This window comes from Musca autumnalis, unplaced genomic scaffold (genome assembly GCF_047663935.1).
Source record: "Musca autumnalis isolate F117 unplaced genomic scaffold, ASM4766393v1 scaffold_2, whole genome shotgun sequence".
Taxonomy (NCBI): domain Eukaryota; kingdom Metazoa; phylum Arthropoda; class Insecta; order Diptera; family Muscidae; genus Musca; species Musca autumnalis.
In genome coordinates, this window is record NW_027411755.1 from 31,319,713 (window position 1) to 31,338,618 (window position 18,906).

Below are 18,906 nucleotides of genomic sequence, written 5' to 3' on the forward strand. Positions count from 1 at the left end.
TCGGTTTGTTAAGTGTGCATAGCATAACATGACATATTTTATGTTGCTGCTTTAATGTTAATGCAACATTTCTTTTGTTTATTCGCCCATTGAGGGAGGCGAGTGATGATAATGCGGTTAATGTAGTTGGCGTCGCAGTGACTGCCAACTGCTGCGGCGGCTGCGGCACTTTATTGTGTGTGATTGGATGCTTAGCTAGCTTTTGCAAATCTTTTAAATGAAGTCAGCGTTGTTATCATGCCATGCTAGGCTGCCTGCCCCTGCTCCAGTAACAAATTGTTGGGAGTGTTTTTTTGGGGGGTTCTTGTTTGTAGTAAACTATTTTGTTTATAGTGAGTGCTTGGTTGGTAAGTACTTACATGTGCTTCGGCTGCGTTGTCTTGTTTGCAGAGCTGATTGCGTCGACACTTGGCGCAGTCAACCCTCGGCGACTGCCAGTTTTGCGTTAAAGTTTTCAATTTTATTTTCCTACAATTTCAGTTCGGTTTTGCGCACGATAACGTTAAGACGAGCTTTGCTAAGCGAAAGAATAGAAAAAAAGGAAAAACAAGAGAAAAACGCTAAATAACGGAAAATCTAACTAACTAATCGGGGAAAACACAGAAAAGGCATTTCCTTGTTCTATAAGTGTGTGAGTGTACGCGCGAGTGTGTGAAAGTTCTTATAGGTGGAAAATCGGAAGTAGGAAAAATTCGGAAGAATATTTAGATTTTGTGAATAAAAAGGATATTGTGAAAATTGTCAGAAGTTGAATGGAATAAAATAAAAAAATATTGAAAAAGGATATTTGGGAAAATTAATTTAAATTAAAAATAAAATTAAAATTCCTTTTGAAGTATTAAACGAAAAAATAAAAAAAACAAATAAAAATAAAAAATACGAAAAAACACATCCTGCCAGTGCTGTTACATAGAACAATTCCTAGTCCATTTTTTTGCAGACGGATCTGTCATAAAACTTCTTAAAATGTAAGTAGTATTCGTGGTTCCGAACAACAGAAATAATATTCTTAGTACCCACATGGTTATAGAATTCTTGAGTACAGATACCTGGACTGTCAAAATATTTGTTTTTTTTTGTATTTCTAATCCATTATTACAGCTTCTTTGGACAAATGAAAAACTTATGTATTAAGAAATTCAAATTATAGCTTTCTTGGACCTTTAAAAATATTTTGAAAAATCTACGATTACCTATAATTAGGTACATAAAGCCCTACTATTGTCGTCTGTGTTAATAACCTACATATTGATCCAGTATATTAGTTTCATAACCCAAATTAAGAATAGACTTCCAATTCATTCGATTCTTGTTTCTTTAATTTTGGAAACCACGCTTTTGCCGCACTGCATGTACTCTATATTAGCCTCTTTATACAAGCCAACTCGCGATGACGGAAACATTGGTCCTTCGTGCCGGAAATGGTCCAACTCTATTTCGAGTTTCAATCAAATTTATTTAATCGCAATAATTTCTATCCTAACCTTGTTCAAACTGAAGCATCAGTTAGTATCGCCTATATGACAATTAAAAATTGGAGAAATTCTATTTCTATCTTGAATTAAATTTTATTTAGAAGCCAGCAAAAATATTTTACAAAAATTCACAAAACTTTTTAAAGAATATTTTTCAAGGGTCTTTAGACGACAAAACGTGGATTTTTTTTTTAAAAAGTCCGTTTCAGACAATTTGGTCGATTTAGCCATATCTGTCCATCTTTTTTTCTGGCTGGCTGGAGCGCAGAATAACTCTCAAACGGATCAACCGATTGCTTCAAAAATTTGGCCCTGATAATCGTTTGTCCAAACTAAGTTCAGGTTCGAATATGGGTGATATAGGTCCACTCCTTCGGGTACCTCCACCACAAATGTTCAAAACTTTCCCCTAAAATTGCACTACAACTCAGGAAGGCAGTAACCGACGTAGTCCATACTGTGCACATCGTAAAATTTCCACTAGACATAAATAAGGTTCCAATATGGACCCAATGGGTCCACTTCTTCGGAAACTTCCCACACAAAATTTGGATCTAAAATCGCTTTGATTCTTATTGCAACATCTTGTATTCGCTGTCCCCATTAGGAGGGTAAAGGTTTTTAGGGGCCATATTTCGTGAAGAAATTACCAGAAAGCTGTGAAAGAGTCCACTACACCAAGTGTGATCAGCCAATTCGGTGCAAAATTTGGCCTTCGTAATATTTTGTATAAACTTAGTTTGGTTTCGAAGAAGGAGGAAGGAGGTACCGTACCTCCCCCTCAAAAGTGCAACAAATTTTACTAAAATGGTACGCACGATTATCTGGGAAGGAGCAACCGATTTGGTCCAAATTTACAAATATAGTTCAACTACGAAAACGAGCTTCTTCTTAGGGTACCTCCACCACAGAAGTTTAACATGTTTGCCCAAGAAAAACATAATATCGCTGTAAACAGGACCATGAGGAGTAGCATCGGTATAAATTTCTAAAGGATCTTCGAACATGCCCTAGACTGCACGTCTGTCCGAAGATACTTTGGAAATTTATACCGGTGCTGCTCCTTGTGGTCCTGTTTACAGTCCATGCTTCCTAATACAGATTCCTAACATACGGTGACCAACTGAAAGGACGACTTCCAATATAAGATTCACTTCCAAAATGGACTATGTCGATCCATTTCCTCAGTTACTTACTCTGCAACACTTTTGAGCTTTAATCCAAATATATATTTTTGTCGGCAAGTTTATACGTTCAAAAAAGGCCACAAAATCTGAAAACCCCCTAATACATAATCATTGGGTAAAAGGATGTTGGTTCCGTAGCCGGTATTCGATTCCAAATCCATAGATGAACGTTTTAACCAGCACAGGCAGGTTAAAACGTCGGCAAAGCCAACTGATATCAGTGATACTTTTTCACTTGTTTTTTTTTTCGAAAAAAATGTTTGAAGTAGGTTTTTCAAGAAACGTAAATTAAAAAAAAAAAAATAAAATAAAATAAAAAATACAAGAAATGTTTTTTTTTTTGAGAAAAAATATTTTTAAGAAAATTAACTTTAAAAATAAAATATATTATTTTATAAACAATATATAATTTTTTTAATTTTTGTCCTTCTACGTTTTTTGAATATTTTTAAAAATTAAATTTTTATTAAAAAATATTTTTGAAATGACGATAAAAATATGTATTTTTTAAATTTATTTTTTGTTTTCAGAAAAAAATTAATTCTTTTAATACATATTCAATTTTTTTTTAAAAAAAAGTTTTCTAAATTTTAAATTTTTAAGAAATGTAATTTTTTTTTTTCGAAAAAAAGTATTTGTAAAAAATTTGTTTTTAAAAATATGATTTCTTAAAAATATGTTTTTTTATAAAATTAAAATAGAACATTGTTGGCGTTTTTTATTGGGATAGCTGTTACAATTTAGATTTTTCAAAATAGTCCGGCTTAATCCCATTGTTGTTGTTTTAATATTTAAAACAACTAATTTATTAGTGGGGAAGGTTTGGCATTGTTCGCCAAGGGGGTTTTCTTGGTTCACTTTTATACTTCGAGCTGACGATTGATGTACCCAAACATAAAACGTTTTTGTTGAAGAAGTTATTGAAAAATAACTTCGGTGGAGAATATCCACAAACAAAAAACCAGTAAGGAAAGGATCAAAGTCGGGCGGGGCCGACTATATAATACCCTACACCACTGTGAATATGTAAAATATATATGGGAGCTAAATCCAAATCAGAACAGATTTCGATATAATTTTTCACATTTATTTGTAGACCAATAGTCCAAATTTCATCAAAATTGGACATATATAGCGTGTTTCGTGCATCAAATACCTCAAATCTGCATAAAATATATATGAGAGCTATATCCAAATCTGAACCGATTTCGATATAATTTGGCACACTTCTTTCTAGGCCAAATCCCGGCAAACATTCCAAATTTTATTGAAATCGGTCTTATATAACGGGTTTCGTGCATCAAAAACCTAAAATCGGCCGAGAATATATATGGGAGCTATATCCAAATTTGAACCGATTTCTATATAATACGGCACACTTATTTCTAGACTAAATACCATCGCACATGCCAAATTTAATTGAAATCGGTCATACATAGCGTGTTTCGTGCACCAAATGCCTTAAATTGGGCGAAAATATATATGGGGGCTATATCCAAATCGGAACCGATTTCTATATAATTTGGCACATTTATTTCTAGACTAAATTCCGTCGCACATTCCAAATTCCATTGAAATCGGTCATACATAGCGTGTTTCGTGCACCGAATGCCTTAAATCGGGCGAAAATATATATGGGGGCTATATCCAGATCGGAACCGATTTCTATATAATTCGGCACATTTATTTCTAGACTAAATTCCGTCGCACATTCCAAATTTCATTGAAATCGGACATATGTAGCGTGCTTCGTGCACCAAATGCCTTAAATCGGGCGAAGATATATATGGGGGCTATATCCAAATATGAACCGATTTTTACCAAAATAAATAGCGTTCGTCCTTTGGCCAAAAAAACTATCTTCCCCAATTTTCATGCGAATCGGACAATAAATGCGACCTGTACTTTGTTTACAAAAATACATGGACAGACGGACAGACAGACGGACATGCGTAAATCGACTCAGAAAGTGATTCAATGTATATCCCTAAAAGGAACTATGGGTCTATCTCGTTTCCTTTTGCATGTTACAAACTAATGCACAAAGACATAATACCCCTTACCACAAGGTGGTGTAGGGTATAACAAGGGAACTGATGAGATCCTGTGGCGAGAATCGAAACTAGTCTTCCCTGCCTTACCCCTTGGGGAACAATGCCAAACTTTCTCCACTAATAAGTTAGTTGTTTTAAATATTAAAACAACAACAATGGGATAAAGCCAGACTATTTTGAAAAATAAAAAAAAATAAAAATTTTTAAAATTTTAATTTATTTTTTGGCTTTTACATTACAATAATAAAATAAGAATCTAGTAATAGATTCTTATTTTATTATTGTAATGTATTGACAAATTTTAACTGCATTCCACTTAAAAATGTTTTTGTTTCAAAAATTTAAAAACAACAAAACTGGGAATAATCTGCATTATGTTTTTTAATTATAATTAAAAAAACAACAAAAAAAATAATTAATGAAATATTTGCTTCTTCTTCTTCTTTATTTACTCATCCGTTATTCGGATATTGGTGATCGTACAATAATATTTCAATGATACATATATGATATTAAGTATATATTTATAATTATTTGTTGTTACACAATGATGTTCAGCTCCCTGTTCTTAGCGGCTTGTAAAAGTGTGTATTCATCATTATAGCCGGTCCATGTCTGGATATTTTTGAGCCAGGTTGTTTCTTTTCTACCTCTTCCGCGCTTTCCGTCGATTTTTGCCTTAAGGATTGTCTGTAGAATCTTGTATTTGTTATTTCTAAGTATGTGTCCAAGGTATGAGACTTTACGCTTTTTTATTGTTGAGATTAGCTGTCGGTTCACATTCATCCTTCTAAGTACTTCGTCATTTGATATTTTTGAAGTCCAGGGTATTTTCAGTACTCGTCGGAATGTCCACATTTCAAAAGCTGCCAATTTTCTTTCATCGGACATTTTAAGTGTCCAGACTTCGGAAGCATATAAGAGGACTGACCAAACATAGCACTTGATAAATCTTATTTTTGTTGTCACATTTATGTCGTGACTTGTTAATACTTTTTTGTGTTTAAAAAAGGCATCTCTCGCTATTTCTATTCGGCTGTTAATTTCTTTTGAGTAGTCCCAACGGTCATTTATTAGTACTCCCAGATATTTAAATGTGTGTACCCTCTCGATTTCCGTTTCCTTTATAGTAAGCTTCACGTTGCGATGGTCGTTTTTTCTGCTTACTATCATGTATTTAGTTTTTTTCATATTAATTTTTAACCCATACTTTTCACCTGTGAGTGCCAATTTTTCTATAAGTTTCTGTAGACCTGATATGCTCTCAGCCAGTAGTGTGGTGTCGTCTGCATATCTTATATTATTCACAATATGTCCATTTATTTTTATTCCAATATTTCCTCCATCTAGCGTTTCTGGAAATATTTTTTCCGAGTACACGTTGAATAGTAATGGGGACAGTATGCATCCCTGTCTAACTCCTTTTGAGATAATAATTTCATCACTTTGTTCACCATTGACGTCGATTCGTGCTTTTTGGTTCCAATACAAATTTTTAATACATCGTAATTCTTTTCCTTGTACTCCGATAGATGTCAAAATGTTCATTAATTTATCATGGTTAACCGTATCGAAGGCTTTCTCATAATCGATGAAGCAGATGAAAACATCTTTTTGGGCTTCTCTGCATTTCTGGACTAAGACTTGTAAACAGAATAGAGCTTCTCGGGTACCCATCCCTTCCTTAAACCCAAACTGCGTTTTTCCCATAGCATGTTCGCACTTGCTATATATTCGTTGATGTATTATTTTTAGGAATACTTTCAGTACGTGGCTCATTAAACTTATTAATCTGAATTCACAACATCGTTTTGCATTGTTTTTCTTGGGAATGGCTATGAAAGTAGATTTGCGCCAATCTTCTGGATATTGTCCAGTGTCGTATACATGGTTGAAAAGGGTGATGAGGAGTTCTTTATTGCTGGAATCTATTAGCTTTAAGACTTCAGAGGGTATTTCATCTGGTCCTGTGGCTTTTTTATCTTTTAGAGTTTGTACGGCGCATTCTACTTCTAATCTTGTTATTGATGATCCAACTAGATAATTGCTTATATTATTCTCAAGAGGTGCTCGCTGCTCATCCGTGAAAAGTTTTTCTATATAATCTTTCCATATAGTCTTTCTTCCCTCCATATCAAACACTGCTTCATTATTATCATTAAATATAATTGCACTTGTCTTTCTTTCATACGTCCCCGCAGATTCCTTTATCTTTTTATGTAGGTTAAAGTCGTCATGTATGGACTGTAGAAATTCAATTTCTTGACATTTAGTTGGTCATTTTTTGCTGCGCGGATTGCCGATCTTATTTCTTTGTTTATTTCCCAGTACCTTTCATAATTTTTATTTTTATGTCTACTTCTTTCTTCCCGAAGTTCTCGAATTTCGTCTGTTATCCAGTCTTCAGTTCTTGCCATTGATCGGTTTCCCAGGATGCTTTTAGTTACTGTGTTTATAGTAGTTTTTAGGTTGTTCCACAGTAGATCCGGATTGTCTTCCTTGATGTTTTCTAATTCTCCATTGATTTGATGTTGCAGTTCGTTTTTTATGGTAGGATCGCTAAGTTTTCCGATATCGATTTTTGGCTGGGTTTTCTTTTTCCGTATAAGCGCGAGTTTGAGGCGCAGTTTTGAGACCAATAGATTGTGGTCTGTTGGAACATCTGCACCTGGATATGTTGTACACTTGGAAACACAGGAGTTATATCTTTTGTTTATCAATATATAGTCTATTTGATTTCTTACTATATGTCCATGGTTGTCTTGCGGTGATTTCCATGTGTATAATCTCCTGGGGTGTAGACGATAAAATGTGTTCATGATCTTCATATTATTTTCTTGGCAGAATTGGATAAGTCGGTCACCTCTTTCGTTTCGGTCTCCAAGACCATATTTCCCAGTGATGTCTTTAACTTCATCGTTACCAACCTTCGCATTAAAATCACCTAGTATAATATTTATTTCATGATTTTTTGTCATTCTTAATAGTTGCGCAATGTTGTTATAGAATTCCTCGATGTCATTGGCATTTGCATCGCATGTGGGAGCATAAATTTGTATTATGTTGATGTTTATTGGTTTTGCCATTATTTTGAGTAGGATGACTCTATCTGACAGTGGAACATACCCAGTTACGCATGAGGCTATGTGGTTTTTTACAATGATACACACTCCATTTCTATGCATGCCGCGCTGATTTCCTGAGTGGTAAACAGTGACATTTTCTGATCTAAAGTCACAACTGTCCTTCCACCATGTTTCGCTAACACCTAATATGTCTATTTTAAGACGATTCATTTCACTGATGGTATTGTTAAGTTTTCCAGACTCATACAAGCTTCGGACATTCCATGTTCCAATGTTCAGTGTTTTCTTGTTTTTACCTCCGGGGATTCTTAGCACCCTCGATTGGCCGGAGACTGAGGGCCGTGTGTTTTGTTGGTTGTTCATATTGTATGATTTTCATGGGAGAGTTACTTCAGTGGTTTCCCGTGGCCTTCTGAAGGGTTTATAGTTTTTCATCTAATTTTCAGCCGCTCCAATGGAGTACAGACGCTGTTTGCTGCCGCCGAATCTCGATCAGACGCTGCCTTTTCCTTTTATTTTTGGTTCGCCCCACATATTTTATTTTTGCGGTACCCGTCATATCTGATGAGCTTTCCCCTATCCACCACCTGGGGAGGCGTCCGATGGGAGAAAAAAGAAAAAAAAAACTCCGCACGGATCGAAGAAATTAAAAAAAACAATATGTTTAAATTACCATACAAATATATTTTTTTTCTTCGAAATTAAAATTTGTAAAAAAGTTTAAAATATAGAATTGTTTAAATAAAATTTAATTCAAAAAATATATTTGTATGGTAATTTAAACATATTGTTTTTTAAGTTTTTTTTTTAATTTTATCAAAAAAATATATTTAGTAACAAAATCTACATAAAAAATCTTCCGTTTTTAAATATTTACAATAAATTTCTGAAAATGTGTTTAAAGATAAATTTAGAATTTGGAAAAATTTATTTTAAGTGAAAGAAAATATTAAAAAAAAACATTTCAAGGGATTTTGGTTTTCAACGGATTTTTTGATTGTTTAAAAAAAAATAAGATTTAAAAAATGTTTTTTTTATGTAGTTTAAAATTTTTAGAAAATATTTCATTAATTAGCTTTTTTCTAATTATAATTAAAAAATTAGAATTAGAATTAATTAGAATTTTTAAAATTAAATAAGATATTTAAAAAAATCATTTGAAAATAATTGTTTTTTTGGTTATAAAAAATATATTTTTATCGCAATTAGATTTTTTTTTTCAAAAATTGTGTTTTAAATAATTTTTAAAAGAATTGGTATTTTATATAAAAAAATAATCTACTTTAAAAAATTCGTTATTAAATTTGCAAATAGTTTTTATTTGCAAATAGTTTTTTCGAAAAAATTAAAAATTTTTATAAATGCATTTATTTATTTATTTGTGTATACCTTCACAACAAGACAAAGTCTAATAAATTACAGTACAGGTTTATAAAACAAAACAATTTCATAATTTTAGATAAATTATAAAAATAATAATAATTTAAGTAAAATAAAATTTTGAAAAATAATTTTAAAGAATTTTTTTTTTTCAAAAATAATAAATTTAAATATTATGTATCGTCATTTGAAAAATAGTTTTTTTTTCAGATTTACAAAAGAATATAATTTTATATTATATATTTATAGTAATATACATTTTATATTAATATTTTTTCAAACATAAATTATTTTTTTAAAATGTTTTCTTTTTTGAAAAAGTTATAATTTTTAAAAAAATATTTTTTTAAGTTTATTTTTAAAAGTATCTGTTTTGAAAAAAAAGTTAAATTTAAAAATTTATATTTTCAAAATTTACGTTTCATGAAACATGTTTTTTGTTAAATTTACTTTTTTAAAAAATATTAAAAACGTTTGAATTTTTTTAAAACATTTTTGAAAAAATTTTCTTTTATATTTAAAAAAAAATCATAATAAACAATAAATAAATTAAGTTAAAATTTGTTTCTTCATAAAACTAAATTAAATAAAATAATTTTTTTTCTTCATTTTAAAAATACATTTTTCAAAAACCGTAGAATTATTTTTTGTTTAAATATTGTTTTTAATTTAATTAAAACTTTATTTTTTTAAAAAATATTTGTTTTAATGTTGTCACAAGTTTACAGTAGAATTACTGCAACCCTGAGAATCGACGAGATTCCGATACCGAACTAGTACAGTACCTTCCCAGCGGGGCAAAGCAGTTACATTTGCAATTAAAACATCGATTCTTTTAAGCTACGATTAAAAGATTCCCGTCTTTACATAGATGTTTCTAGAACCCTAATCCAGAATGTTGTTCTACAAAATTCGAACGAAATAGCAACCAGTAGCGCGATTCTCTAACACATTTTTGGAGTTACCGACAAAAATCGGTAAAATTAAAATGCTTATAATTTCGGTAAATAATGATATTATTTGGTAAGTTAGTGACCAATAGAAAGTAGTCGCAAGATTCTACGGATCGCAATAGTGTTATCAACTTTTATTTGAACATTTCATTCCTAATTTTACGTGTTAATGTTACCAATTGTTGTCGGTAGCTGAAAAAATGAGTTAGAGAATCGCACTACAGGTCCATTAGTAAATACACGTACCCACATATCCAGTCGAAAGAATGTTGAATGTTAATCTAATTACTCCTCATGTACCCATAAGTCAACATTATTTCCTCAGCTATCATTCTCTAAGTCACTACTGTTTGAACCGCATTCTAATATAGGTTCATAAAAATTGATATAGTAAACATATTATTGTAATTTGTTGACCTTTGTGGTTGCAAACAAATTATAATGAGATGAGTAACACAAATTTAAAATGATTTATTTTCTAATAAATAATCTTCGGCCTAATAGGCATACTAACAAATTAAAATTATTTATTTGTATAGTTAGGAAATAATATTTGCTCTTAAATAACCAATTAACTTAGAAGTGTAACTGAATCCACAGCCGCAATGTAAAATCTAATTAACCACAAAGTTAAGTTGGCAAGGAACAACAACAACTTGAACTTGAAATATGAACTTACATGATTTTGAGAATTTATATTAATCGAATAAAAAAAAATTAGAAAAACAAGGAGTATTAATTATTTTAGATGTATTGAATGCTATAATTTTTTTTGAAACTAAATTTAAAATTTTTAAAATTTTGAGAAATTGAAAGATTGAAATTAATTTCCATTATTATAAATGTCAATACCTCAAAGATAGTAGTCACACGTGAAGTAAACTGAGTTTATGGGCGAAGGAATCAAGAGGAATAAAAGAGAGACATAATTGTATGTAGTTTGTTGGTGTTGCTAACAACAGAAATAAACCAAACTTTCGAAGGTGCCGGGTCTCACAAATAGGAGGGTTGGCGTTTTTTTTATTTGGAATGATGACTTCTATTTTGTTTTTCAAAATAGTCAGGCTTAATCCCATAGTCGTTGCTTTACTATTTTATTAAAACAACTTTAAATTGTCAGTGAGAAAAAATTTCAAAAATATTATTTAAAAAATCCACGAATATTTTTAAAAAATTCACGAATATTTCTAAAATATTTTTTAAAAAATCCACAAATATGTTTAAAATATTATTTAAAAAATCCACGAAAATTTCAAAAATATTATTTAAAAAATCCTTACTTACTTACTTCGTTGTCCCATTACAGAACATTTGTTCCATAGACCGAACTAAGAAAAGATCTCCATTCTTCACTGTTTTTCGCTTGACTTTTTGGAATACCGCGCCTTTTCATTTCTTCATCCACTTGTATGCTCCATCGAAGCTTAGGCCTGCCGATTCTGCGTGCACCGCCATGTGGCATGTATTCATACGCCTTTTTAGCGGGTTCATCATCGCTCATTCTTATGATATGGCCTAGCCAACGCAATCGTTGCATCTCGATACGTTTAACTATATTCATGTCTTTGTATAGCTGATATAGCTCGTGGTTCATACGACGATATTCACCGTCAACGCAAATCGGCCCGTAGATCTTTCGAAGAATTTTCCTCTCAAACACACCAAGCACTGCCTTATCTGCTTACGCAAGTACCCATGCTTCGGAGCCATACATTAGCACGGGTAGTATCAGCGTTTTGTACAGTGTTATTTTTGTTTGACGAGATGGGGCTTTATTTTTAAATTGCTTACCTAGACCATAGTATCATCTGTTGGCCAATACAATTCTTCTTATTTCACAACTGATGTTGTTTGTTGTGTTTATGGCAGTGCCGAGGTAGACGAAGTCTTTAACTACCTCAAAATTGTAGGTACCAACTTCCACAGTTGGTCCGAGCTCTATGGACGATTTGCGCGTCGACACCATCAATTTGGTCTTTTCGCCGTTTACCGCCAGACCCACATTCGCAGATTCTGCTTCGACGTTCCTAAAGGTATCAGTTACTTCCTTTACTGATCGTCCCATGATGTCTATGTCATCAGCATTGGCAAGTAACATGTGGCTATTGATGTAAATTGTGCCATTTCTTTTGACATTTGCATCTCGTATTACCTTTTCCAGCAAAATGTTGAATAGGTCACACAAAAGGCTGTCTCCTTGTCTGAAACGTCTTTTGGCACAAAATTCTTCGGAGAGGTTCTTTTCAAAATTTTAACTGAGGACCTAGTATCAGTTAAAGTCAGCTTACAAAGCCTGAAACGTCTTTTGGCACAAAATTCTTCGGAGAGGTTCTTTTCAAAATTTTAACTGAGGACCTAGTATCAGTTAAAGTGATCTTACAAAGCCGGATAAGCTTTGCGGGGATACCAAATTCAGACATTGCATGGAATACCTTTGATCGGAGGGGACTGTCGAAGGCTGCTTTATAATCGACAAAAAGGTGGTATGTGTCGATCTGCATCTCTTGGGTCTTCTCCAGGATTTGCCGCAGGGTAAATATCTGCTCAATGGTGGACTTGCCAGGTCTAAAGCCACATTGGTATGGTCCAATTATTTCGTTGACCATAGGCTTTAGTCGTTCGCACAATATCCCTGACACTATCTTATAGGCAATAGGGAGAAGACTTATGCCCCTATAGTTGGAACATACAGTCTTATCTCCTTTCTTGTGGACGGGACATAGGATGCTCAGGTTCCAATCGTCGGGTACGCGTTCTTCCTGCCAGATGGTGCTAACTAGCTGATGCATACACCTTATCAGCGCGTCGCCTCCGGTTTTAAACAGCTCGGCTGGTAAGCCATCGGCTCCTGCTGCTTTATTATTCTTCAGCCGGTTGATTGCTGTTTTTACCTCATCTTGGCCGGGTGGTATACATTCTATACTATCTTCTGGGATTGGATCTGTGGTATCATCGTCTTCGCTACTATTGGATACCAGCAGATTGGAGAAATGTTCCTTCCATATCCTGAGCACGTTATCTGTATCTGTTACCAGATTACCTTGCTGGTCTCTACAGGAGGATGTGCCTGCACCAAAGCCATCTGTTTGATGTTTCACTCTTTGGTAGAAATTTCGGACTTCATTCTGACTCCTGTACATCTCGATTTTTTCACACTCCCGCTTTTCCATTTCTCTCTTTTTCTTGCGGAAAAGACGTTTCTCTTCTCTCCTTTTCTCCCGATATCTCTCTCGTGCGCTACTCGTTGCTACTGATTGTAAAGTAGCTCTATATGCCGCATTTTTCTCTTCGGTAGCAGCACGACACTCCTGGTCATACCATGAATTCCTTTGTGGAGGTCTCTGGAATCCAAGAATGGATTTTGGGGCTGTTTGAATGGAGTGGGCAATATTTTGCCATTGTGTTGTTATGTTGTTGGGACAAGGAGTGCTCGCGTTAAGCAATTGGGCTAGTTGAGTGGAATATGCTGTGGCTATCTGTCGTGTTTGTAGGCTATCGATGTCCAACTTCCGCGTTGTGTCTGTTCGTGCTTTATTTGCAACGTTTAGACGGGTACGTACCTTTGCTGCAACAAGGTAGTGGTCCGAATCAATGTTTGCACCTCGGAACGATCGTACATCCAACACGCTCGATGAATGTCTTCAATCTATCACAACATGATCAATTTGATTACTTGTTCTTTGATCTGGAGACAGCCAGGTGCCCTTATGAATATCGAGATGCTTAAATCTGATACTGCTAACTACCATGTTTCTTGCAGCTGCAAAGTCTATCAGCCTCACACCGTTGTCAGATGTTTCACTGTGGAGACTGAATTTCCCGACTGTTGGGCCAAAGATATTCTCCTTTCCAATTTTGGCATTAAAATCGCCTAGAATGATTTTAATGTCATGGGCATGGCAACGGTCATATGTTTCTTCTAAGCGCTCGTAAACTATATCTTTGGTCGTTCGTCCTTTTCTTCAGTGGGAGAATGAGCGCAAATAAAGCTGATGTTGAAGAATTTAGCTTTTATTCGAATTGCAGCAATTCTTTCATTCACTGGGGTGAAAGCTGGATACCAGATGTTTTAGTCTCCGACTAACTACGAATCCGCAACCAAACTCATGCTTTACGTCATGGCAGCTATAATACAGTGCGTCACCTTTAGGTGTTGTTGTGACGCCTTTCCCAATCCATCGTATTTCCTGTATGGCAGTAATATCGGCCTAGTACTTTTCAAGTACGTCTGCCAATGCGAAGACTGCACCTTCTCTATAAAGAGTGCGAACATTCCAGGTGCAGATTCGCAGATCATGGTCCTTAAAACGTTTGCAGGGTTCGTCAACTTTAGAGGGGTTTGTTTTTCTTTTCTTTCGTTTTTTCATAGTAGGCTGTTTTTACTAGACGCCCAAACCCAAGTTTTTAACGTTCTTATGGGTGAACACGCGGCACATGTTAGCTCACTACTACTTACGGGTGTTAAAGGCAGTTCCCCAGGTGACACCACGGGGAGGTCAGTGTCCACTTGAGATGAAAGAGGGGCCAAGATAAATCATGGGATTTGCCATGTTAAAACCGGTCAGGACCGTTCCTTGGTATCTACCATCCCCTACGTCACCCATAAAAAATCCACGAATATTTTTAAAAAATCCACAAATATTTCTAAAATATTTTACAAAAAATCCCCGAATATTTCTAAAATATTTTTTTAAAAATCCACGAATATTTCTAAAATATTTTTTAAAAAATCCACGAATATGTTTAAAATATTATTTAAAAAATCCACGAATATTTCTAAAAAATTTTTAAAAATCCACGAATATTTCTAAAAAATTTTTTAAAAATCCACGAATATTTCTAAACTTTTTTTTTAAAAATCCACGAATATTTCTAAAATATTTTTCAAAAAATCTACGAATATTCTTAAAATATTTTTCTAAAAAGACCACGAATATTTCTCTGTTCGAGAATTTCTTTGGCACGACCAAAACTCGAACAACTGCACTTATAAACAAAACCAAATCTTTCCCACTGCTGTGCGCTCGTTGAGTCTCAACGAAAAAAAAACACGTAACTTTGTAGTTGGCAATTCTGTTTTGTTTCGTAAGTTTTTGTTGACAGCCTGAAGTTGGCTGCAGAATGGTTATGCATTTTCTTTCATTTTATTTGTCGGCAAACAAAGAAACAAGAACATGAATGTGAAGAACAATTAGAAAATTAATAAATTTGAAGCAAACATTATTTGCGTGTCTAACTAAACAGCAATGCAATCTTTTAATGAAATTGAGAAGAAAATTTGTCATGAAATTTTGCACATTATTTATCCACCTTTTCTTAAATCTAAAGTTATATTTACATCAGACAGTTTAAAGCTGTTAATATCTGTCAAACAAATGAAGTATTGGCTCCAAATACCTGAAAATTAGGGCTTCCTTTTCTAAATATATTTTTCAAAATTTGTTAAAGAATACACCTATTCCACCTAAACCCCACCTCCAATTTTTTCATGCATATTTAAAATTTCCAAATGAAAATATTTGTCAATTGTTTCATAATTAATTGCTGTCGTCTTTATTCATTTTTTTCCAAAATGCCCATTTAAAGCATTACAAAGCTGTCGTTTATTTGGCAAATTAAACAATGCGTACAAACAACTAATTAATTGTCGATTCTGAAACAATTTGTTTAAATGTAACGGTTATTTGAATTCAGCAAACAATCGTTTAACGGAGCATTAACTGTTTGGGTGCGTTACTGTTTGTCTTTGTTTCAAGGAAAGCCTAGAGCGGGGGAATTAAATAAATCTCTTATTTAAAATCGATGACGTTATACCAAATTAAGAACATCACCAATCCGAAAATTTATTTTGAAAGGAGAAGAAAAATATTTATTGATACCCCTTTATAATTATAATTACAAAACTTTTTTTTATTTCTTTAAAATTTAAGAACATCAATCTGCAAATCTTCAAATATCGAACATTAAAAAATTGTAATAACTCATAACAAACCTGACCTTCACAATTTGGATTACAAAAGAAACTCATAAATACTTCATTTCTACTAAAGCGTTTTTTTTTTCTTTAAAGAATCATTCATTCATTCATAAATTATGAGGCGATGCAAAGAAATTTATGAATGAATGATTTGAGCGATCAACCGGCCACCCGCCAAAACGGAAGCAAATGTTTCCAATATAAACAAATAAACTAAAGCACATATAAAGTGTTGTAACTTACAATAAAAACAAACAATAAATTAAATTACATACTTGCTTGCGGCTCTGGACAATTGCTGACCTTGACATTTTGATATGATATCACCAAAAACAAACACCCTTAACATATTTAAAAATTACATTTTATAAAATAAACACAAAACCCTCTGCCTTCATTAGAAGTAGACGAATTGTCTACAACAAATCAAATAAATTTGAATATTGAAATATTCTATTCCAGGAAATCGGAAACAGAATGCAAAATGAAGCTTCTAACCAGCGAACATTTTGTTTATTTAGAAGAAGGAAAATACACGACAAATATAAACAAAATAAAATAAAAAAAATTGTGTGAATTTGTGCCATTGCCGAACTGAAAATAAATTTTGGAAATTCCTATTTGATTTAATATCAAATTTATACATTGCTAATTAAATGGCATTTGATTTGTATTTTTAAATCCCCCATCCTCAATGGAAATGGGTGTGACTTCGAAGTAATTGAGAGGAATGAGAAACTTCATTTTTGGATGGAAACATCTGTTGAATTGTGGTTAACATGCGTCATGGTAATTGTTCAGAATTTAAATAGAAAATTCGATTCGATAAAATTAAATTAAATATGAGAATATAAACAGAGTCCTAATAAAAAGTAATAGAAACACTTCAAAAGGCTTCAGGGACTCCTTATATGGACGAAAAACCTTGGATGATGAAAAAATATTCTTAAAAAAATCCCCTTTTATTGTGGATGATGAAAAAAATATTCTTTAAAAAATCCACGTTATTGTGAATGATGAAAAAATATTCTTTAAAAAATCCACGTTTATTGTGGATGATGAAAAAAATATTCTTTAAAAAATCCACGTTTATTGTGGATGATGAAAAAAATATTCTTTAAAAAATCCACGTTTATTGTGGATGATGAAAAAAATATCCTTTAAAAAATCCACGTTTATTGTGGATGATGAAAAAAATATTCTTTAAAAAATCCACGTTTATTGTGGATGATGAAAAAATATTCCTTAAAAAATCCACGTTTATTGTGGATAATGAAAAAATATTCTTTAAAAAATCCACGTTTATTGTGGTTGATGAAAAAATATTCTTTAAAAAATCCACGTTTATTGTGGATGATGAAAAAATATTCTTTAAAAAATCCACGTTTATTGTGGTTGATGAAAAAATATTCTTTAAAAAATCCACGTTTATTGTGGATGATGAAAAAATATTCCTTAAAAAATCCACGTTTATTGTGGATAATGAAAAAATATTCTTTAAAAAATCCACGTTTATTGTGGATGATGAAAAAATATCCTTTAAAAAATCCACGTTTATTGTGGATGATGAAAAAAATATTCTTTAAAAAATCCACGTTTATTGTGGATGATGAAAAAATATTCTTTAAAAAATCCACGTTTATTGTGGATGATGAAAAAATATTCCTTAAAAAATCCACGTTTATTGTGGATAATGAAAAAATATTCTTTAAAAAATCCACGTTTATTGTGGTTGATGAAAAAATATTCTTTAAAAAATCCACGTTTATTGTGGATGATGAAAAAATATTCTTTAAAAAATCCACGTTTATTGTGGTTGATGAAAAAATATTCTTTAAAAAATCCACGTTTATTGTGGATGATGAAAAAATATTCTTTAAAAAAATCCACGTTTATTGTGGATGATGAAAAAATATTCTTTAAAAAAATCCACGTTTATTGTGGATGATGAAAAAATATTCTTTAAAAAATCCACGTTTATTGTGGATGATGAAAAAATATTCTTTAAAAAAATCCACGTTTATTGTGGATGATGAAAAAATATTTTTTTAAAAAATCCACGTTTATTGTGGATGATGAAAAAATATTCTTTAAAAAATCCACGTTTATTGTGGATGATGAAAAAATATTCTTTAAAAAATCCACGTTTATTGTGAATGATGAAAAAATATTCTTTAAAAAATCCACGTTTATTGTGGATGATGAAAAAATATTCTTTAAAAAATCCACGTTTATTGTGGATGATGAAAAAATATTTTTTTAAAAAATCCACGTTTATTGTGGATGATGAAAAAATATTTTTTTAAAAAATCCACGTTTATTGTGGATGATGAAAAAATATTTTTTTAAAAAATTCACTTTTATTGTGGATGATGAAAAAATAATCTTTAAAAAATCCACGTTTATTGTGGATGATGAAAAAATATTCTTTAAAAAAACCACGTTTATTGTGGATGATGAAAAAACATTCTTTAAAAAATCCACGTTTATTGTGGATGATGAAAAAATATTCTTTAAAAAATCCACGTTTATTGTGGATGATGAAAAAATATTCTTTAAAAAATCCCCGTTTATTGTGGATGATGAAAAAATATTCTTTAAAAAATCCACGTTTATTGTGGATGATAAAAAAATATTCTTTAAAAATCCACGTTTATTGTGGATGATGAAAAAATATTCTTTAAAAAATCCACGTTTATTGTGGATGATGAAAAAATATTCTTTAAAAAAATCCACGTTTATTGTGGATGATGAAAAAATATTCTTTAAAAAATCCACGTTTATTGTGGATGAT

General features: G+C 32.2%; 1 protein-coding gene across 1 annotated transcript in view; it reads left to right on the top strand.

The window, feature by feature from the left end:
• The first annotated feature begins 478 nt into the window (after window positions 1–478).
• The window catches only part of loh (thrombospondin type 1 domain containing lonely heart), a 276,194-nt gene continuing 257,766 nt past the window's right edge, over window positions 479–18,906 (top strand). The window contains exon 1 of the mRNA XM_073967471.1: window positions 479–968. The gene's annotated coding sequence lies outside the window, so the exon portion shown is untranslated. The remainder of the gene's footprint in view (window positions 969–18,906) is intronic.